This window comes from Podarcis pityusensis (genome assembly GCF_964106645.2).
Source record: "Podarcis pityusensis genome assembly, chromosome: W".
Lineage (NCBI taxonomy): Eukaryota > Metazoa > Chordata > Lepidosauria > Squamata > Lacertidae > Podarcis > Podarcis pityusensis.
Genome location: NC_138045.1, coordinates 23,793,118 through 23,799,913, shown reverse-complemented (window position 1 = coordinate 23,799,913; position 6,796 = coordinate 23,793,118). Strand labels below are relative to the sequence as shown.

The 6,796-nt window shown below is 42.5% G+C and overlaps 1 long non-coding RNA gene across 1 annotated transcript in view; it reads left to right on the top strand.

Moving 5' to 3' along the window:
• Positions 1 to 511: 511 nt before the first annotated feature.
• LOC308467802 overlaps positions 512 to 6,796 on the top strand; it is a 56,192-nt gene continuing 49,907 nt past the window's right edge. The window contains exon 1 of the long non-coding RNA XR_013981296.1: positions 512 to 555. This is a non-coding gene — a long non-coding RNA (uncharacterized lncRNA). The remainder of the gene's footprint in view (positions 556 to 6,796) is intronic.

The window sequence follows — 6,796 nt, the reverse complement described above, 5'->3', positions numbered from 1 at the left end:
TCTTCAATTTCTCTCTCCTCTCTTAGTGCTTTTGATTAGACTAAATATCCCCTCCAGATATTTTGTGTATTGTGACTTCTTTCCTCCCCCCTTTTAAATGTTGTACCAGTCTGCTTCATCTCCTTTATTTTACATCAGGTTTAATTTGGGGAGGTTGGCAGTGGGACAGGCTGTACTTTACTAAGGATTTTGGGATCCCGAGACAGAACCCCCCCCCCCCCCCGCCTTGCCGTTCACAGCATGATGGCAAAACAGATCATTTTCCTATCCTGCATTCAGCTAGACACTTCACTTCTCAGCTTCTGTTGATCAATAAATCACCTGCTTTTCCTCCCATGTAACCCATTCATTTCAGCTATTGAACCCAAGCTGCTGTTCTTTAGTGCTGTTTCTCCTTTATTCCCCCTCCCTCCCGATGAAAATGGTAAGAACGTATTTCTTTTCCTGCTATAAAGATGAAGTTATTTTATCTGTGCTGATGCTTTGATTTTTTTTCTCTCTCTCTCTCTTCTCTGACACAGTAGGTAACCAGTTAGGGGCCCTGGAACATCAAAGGTAAGCAGTGGGCTATGTTTTATCTTTTATTGATCACTTCTAATCATTTATTCATCTGCCATCTATACTGACAGAGTCAGAGGTTGAGAATGTGGCAGAACTGCATAGACTCAATTTCTCATCTTCCCACATGTGCACCCCGCAAACCCCTTCCATGCTGAACTTATTTGCTTGCATTTCTAGATATTGCATGTCTTGGGAAAGGAATGAGGGGCATGTATGGCATGGGTAGCACATAAAGGAAGGTCTGCATTTAATTAAACATTGTGTCTTGAGCTAAGATCCACAGAGCTGCTTAGGGTAGCCAAATGGAATTTGGGAAACTCCCACGAAAAACTTGGAATGACAAAATCCTTGTGCCAGCTGAGCACAGTAACAGAAGCGTCTGAATACTTGATAGTGTTTATTGAAAAATAGACAGACTATGTACAAATACAGAATCCTTTAGCTTTGTTCTTCCCACCACCTTGCTGTTCTCTCACTGCTGATTGCAAGCTCCTGCAATCACCTCCTTGCAAAACGCCTGAATCCCAAATGCCTGAAAACCACACAAAATCTGAGTGCAAATTTCTTTTATAGTAACTCACCTCCAATGTCCTAGACATAAGAACAGGTGCATTGGCCCTGAAGCAAATACTCCAATTAACTGTTGCTGAATGTGCAAATTAATGACAGCTTAGTCTATCTAGCTCAGTATTGCCTTCTGTAACTGGCAGCAGCTTTTGCAGGTTTGAGGCCAAGAGACATCACCTGTCCTCCCTGGAGATGCTTTCAAAGATTAAGCTTGAGGCTCTGCTGTTGGTTTTTGGCATTTTGGTTAAAGGGGAAAATAGAACAAGGTAAAATAAAAGAATTCCTGGATGTCTAGATCCAGGTTTGGGGCAAGTACTCATTGGTGAGAGAGCCCCTGCAGAGATTTAAAATCACGTTGAAATAAAGGCTGTTATACTGTTAAAATATCTCCTTCTAAGTCAGTTCCTAAGCTACCCACTTCCCTTAGGCTAGAAAGAGGCCCCACGTTTGGTAATTTGAAAATAGTTTACTTATACTCTCCTCAAAGGTCAGATTCATGTGCTTTTAAACACAGCAGCAAGAAAAGACAGACAGTACAACTTAGTTTCAAAAAGTTTCTAAATTATTTGTATAGAAACACAAAAATGGCTTGCTGAAGCCACAGTCTAAGCTTGGAGCATCCAGTACAGACATCCTTACTGTTCAGGTTCACATGGTAAAAAGATAACAGTGAGAAGAGAACAATGTTCAATTCACTCTGTGTTTGAGGGAAAATCTGCAGCTCTCAAGCATTCATTTATATATGTTATTAGTAATTGGGGAATTCCCTCCACACAGAGGCCTGTCTAGTGTTATGATGAAAGAATTGGGAGGGGGGTTTGGGGAGCCACTTGATACCCATTTATTAGATTTCCTCTACTCTCAGTCAGCGGTGGACCGTTCCCCACCTGCGTCTGAGGCATATGTGTGCAGGGCACACCGTGGGGGCAAGGCCATGGGTTGGGCTCACCACCGGAGCAACCCCTGCCCACTGCTGCAAAGTGGGGAACACGCATGGCACCCTGCAAGCGCAGCAACACTTTGCAAGACTCATATAAACGAGGCTGGGCTCGCGGGGCACCGCAAGCAGGTGTGTGCCCTGGCTCCTGCAAGCCCAGCACTGCGTTTGCAAGTGGTGCTGGCTGTGAGGGCGCTGTGAGTTGCTGTGACATTCCTACAGCTGACAAGGATGCAACAGGCATGCTATGGCACTGCTCGCAGGGGTCAGGGCACATGTCTGTTGCATCCTTCTCAGCCACTCCCCCAGTTGGAGGGCATTGTGAGAAGGATTCAACAGTTCACAGCACGCTCACAAAAGCAGTGCTGGGCTTGCAGGGGCCAGGGCGCACAACTGTTGCATCCTTCCTAACTGTCCTCCAACTGGAGGGCACTGAGAAGGAAGCAACAGCTTATGACTGGGTAGGGTGCCATGCTGCACGTCCCCCCCTGTCTTTCATCACTGTGTTTTAATTCAACTTCTAAAACACTCAGAAAAACCCAAGTACTGCATCAGTAAAGGTGAAAAAACACACCCAAAATCTCACAAAAGCTGAAACTAAACTATAGGAAGAACTTTCTGGAGGACCTCCAGAGCAGCACGCCAGAGAGACGGGTGGAGATCAGCGCTCCTGCAATCTCAAGGCGGACCTGGTGCCAGAGAGAGAGAAACGAGGGACTAGGCGCAAGTCACCTCGACCTCGGTGGGGGGGGGGGGAACATGAGGGCAGAAGCCTAAGGCAGCTCAAAAGAAGAGTTTTCCCAATATTATAGAACAACGAAAATTGATATAGAAAAACGTGGGGAAGACCTTTGCGCAAAGAGGCAAAACCACTCTCTGGTACAAACGCCCCAATTCCCCGGCACAGCAGCGCTGAACTCTCCTATAAAAAGGAGACTGTTAAAAGCAAATGCCTCCCCGTAAAATAAAATTGAAAGAAAACAATTGAAAAACCTCTGCCTGTTCAGTGGAGGGAGGGGGAGGCAGGAAGAAACAGTTTGTGAAAGGAACTACAGAACTGAACAGACAACAGAGAAGGGGCCGTACTCCTCACGTGAAAACCCTCTGTTAATAATTGCACAAGGTGTTTTAAGAAAAGCGTGCCTAGATACACCAGACTGAGTAAAAATAAACGAACTGAAACTAGAAATTAGAAGAAACTAGAAGAGTAAACTACTGGAGGACTTTATAATGGACTAAAAACTGTAGCGAAAATAGACTTCCGGAGGCGGCGCCAGAGGTCGATGGCGGATTTCCTCGGTTAGAGGGAATCAGCGCCACGAAAAAAAGGGTCAAATCCCGCTTCGGCGCAGCGGGGGACCCCTAAAAATCACAGGCGGGGGAAGCCTGTGAACCTGGGACCCAGCGGGCACATTTGGCGCCCCCCCCAACCCGGCAAAAAGCCCAGAAACGGGCTTGAAATCGGAGCGGGGGAGAGCGCTGTGCTGTGGGCTGTCTGCTCGTTCGTGGTGTGAAGCCGCAAGCTGTTGACCGGAGAGCGCTGCCTTTCTTCCTTAAAATCCGGACCTGGAAATCAACGATCCGTGAGTAGGATATACTCAAATTGGAACTGTACAAATTGAAAACTGAAATTAGGCTGAAAACGGAAGGAGGTTTAAAAAGGAAGTCAGCCTCCTTTATTGTAGATAAATTTAAAGCATTGAACTTGAAAGCGGAAGCATTTGGAAAGTACGTTTCAGCGGACTTTAATCCAATCATCTAACCTGGACTTTTCCCTCTATAAGTTGAGGGGAAAAGGGGGAGAACTCTGGAGGTGATTTCTTTATAAAGAGTGGAAAAGAAGAGACTAAACCATCACTCAATTTCCTGGGGAAGGATTTTCCAGATCCTAGGAAAGTAAGAGAGGTACTGTCTTGTAATATATTTTGACAGCTAGTCCTGCACTGGAAATAAAAGTTTGGACAGATTTTGTGAATATATATCTCCTGGTCCTAAGTTGGAAATTGTGGTAGACTGTTTTCCTTCTGAACAAACTAGGGGGGCTTAAAAAGGAAACTAAAGTATCCAAGAACTTTTATGACTGTTACAGTGTCCCCCTAGTGGAACTTGGAACTGTTGCAACTTGTTATGACTGTAACTGTAGCAGGCTTGAGGAGTTCTCACACTGCCTGGGAGGAAATTTCCACTGTTCAATTCTAACTACGTGTCTGACCTTGAGAATTATCTAAGGAATGGCAGACAAAGAGAAGGCGGATGCTTCGACTACAAGATCGGGGAGGAATATTCGCACAGAAGAAGGATTACAAAGGAGAGCCTCGGCCTCAGGCCCTTCTGGAACCTCAACAATAGCCTCATCGGCACAATCAAAGGTAAAAAGTTCGACAAGTGAAGAAGCCTTTGCTCAAGTTTTGGCCAAAGTTAATGAATCTTTGAATAAAATAAGTCAACAAGTAGCAGAGGCTTCTGATAAGATTGACCAAAATACAATAAGTATCAATCAGAATACAGCAAGTATTAACCAGAATACAGCAAGTATAAATAATTTGGGCCAAAAAGTAAATACTAACACAGAGACTATTCAGAAATTATTAGAGGAATCGGCCTCAATTCGCCAGATTGCTGAAGAGGCTAAAGAAATTGCTACAACTTCTGCTACGGATGTTAAGGAGGTTCAAGAGGAATTACCAACACTGCATAAACAATTGGAAGACCACAAACTAACTCTGTCTATGATAGATTTGAAGGAGAAGCAAGTGAATCTTCGGGTCAGATCAGTACCAGAGGTGGAAAAGGACAATTTAGCTGAATTTCTCACGCAGGAATTTTTGGACTTTTGGGACCCAGAACTGGCAAAAGACAGTTTTACAATAGTAAATGCTTTTAGACTTGGGAGAAGAGGAGAGAAGAAGGTGAGAGACTGCCTGATTACTTTTAGAACAAAAGAAGAGAGGGATAAGATTTTGGGCCTACATTTCAAGAAGACATTGGAAATCCATCGGAAAAGGGTGGAAATATTCAAAGATATTCCGAAATATCTTCTGGATCTCAGATCAAAATACAAAGACCTGGTTATCCTGCTGAGAAGGAACAACATCAATTTCAGGTGGGAACTCCCTCAAGGCCTGTCTTTTAGTTACAAGGGAAAGAAGAGGAAAATAAGATCGGAAGACGATAAAGATAAATTTTACAGGGACCACGGAGAAGACTTACAAAAAGAACTATTTCCGGAACCAAAAGACCGTTCGAAAGAAGGGATACCACCGACGGACGAGGAACAGGCACTAGGTGCAGTAGGAGGAGAACTAAAACAATAACATCATGGCCCTGCAACTTTTAACATGGAACTACCGGGGTTTGAATTCCCCTCAGAAGAGGAAATCAGTATTTCATATATTAAAAAAGGAACAATTAGACCTAATTTGTTTACAAGAAACACATATAACAAGATTACACAGGAAATTGTTGATAAATAAAAGACTTGGTCAGGAATTTATTTCGTCAGATAAAGTTAAAAAGAGAGGGGTTGTGATCTACGCAAAAGACAATTTATCACCAAAATTTGTTTTCAAGGATGACCAAGGAAGATTTGTGGCAATTGAAATTCAAACACAAGGAGAAAAATTTTTGATTGTAGGAGTTTACGCACCAAATGACGGGAAATCTGACTTTTTTAAGAAGTTGCATGAGACCTTGATGGACCATATGGATTACAACATAATTTTGATGGGAGATATGAATGGAGTGGTATCTACTTACATGGACAAGGCACAAAGACAGGTAGTCACCAAAGATGGTAGACTACCGAAAACCTTTTTTGATATGACAGACAACTTGGACTTAGTGGATATTTGGAGAATTAGAAACCCCTTGGCAAAAGAGGGAACTTTCTTTTCTGAAGCCAAAATGACTTGGACAAGAATTGACCAAATTTGGATAACTAGAGGAATGGCACCAAAGACAAGAAAGGTGGAAATCTGCCCGAAAATTTGCTCCGACCATAACGCTGTTAAGATGGAAATGAGACTAATGCCAACTGGCTCCTTCAGATGGAAGATGAATGACACCTTATTTAGAGATGAAGAATTTCTTAAGAAGGCCCAAAAAACTCTAAGAGACTACTTTGAGATAAATCTTAGTTCCAACGTGGAGAAAAGAGTAATCTGGGATGCAAGTAAAGCTGTCATGAGAGGGTTCTTAATACAACAGAACGCGATAAAGAAAAGAACTCAAAACGAGAAGAAGGATAAAATTATGAACAAAATGAATGAATGTGAAAAAAGATTGCGAGTAAATCCCAAATCTCAAGAGATTTTGAGAGAGTTAAAGTTATATCAAGTACAATATATGAAAATAATGAATCAGGAAATAGAATGGAAAATTAAACAAATGAGACAAAAGACTTTTGAATCGGCCAATAAATGTGGTAAATTGTTGGCATGGCAAATGAAAAAGAGACAAAAACTAAATACGATTACGAATTTAGAAGTGGATGGAAGGAATATACAGAACCCTGCAGAGATTAGAAGTTGTTTCCAGAAGTATTTTAAAAGACTATACACTCAAGGGCCTGTGAAAGAAACAGACTTAGACCAATTTCTGAAAACAAATGGATTACAAAAAATATCTCAAGAAAAGAGACTAATTTTGAATGACAGAATAACGGAACAGGAAATAGAAGGTGCCATTCAAAACATGCAACTGGGTAAATCTCCAGGCCCAGACGGCTTGACC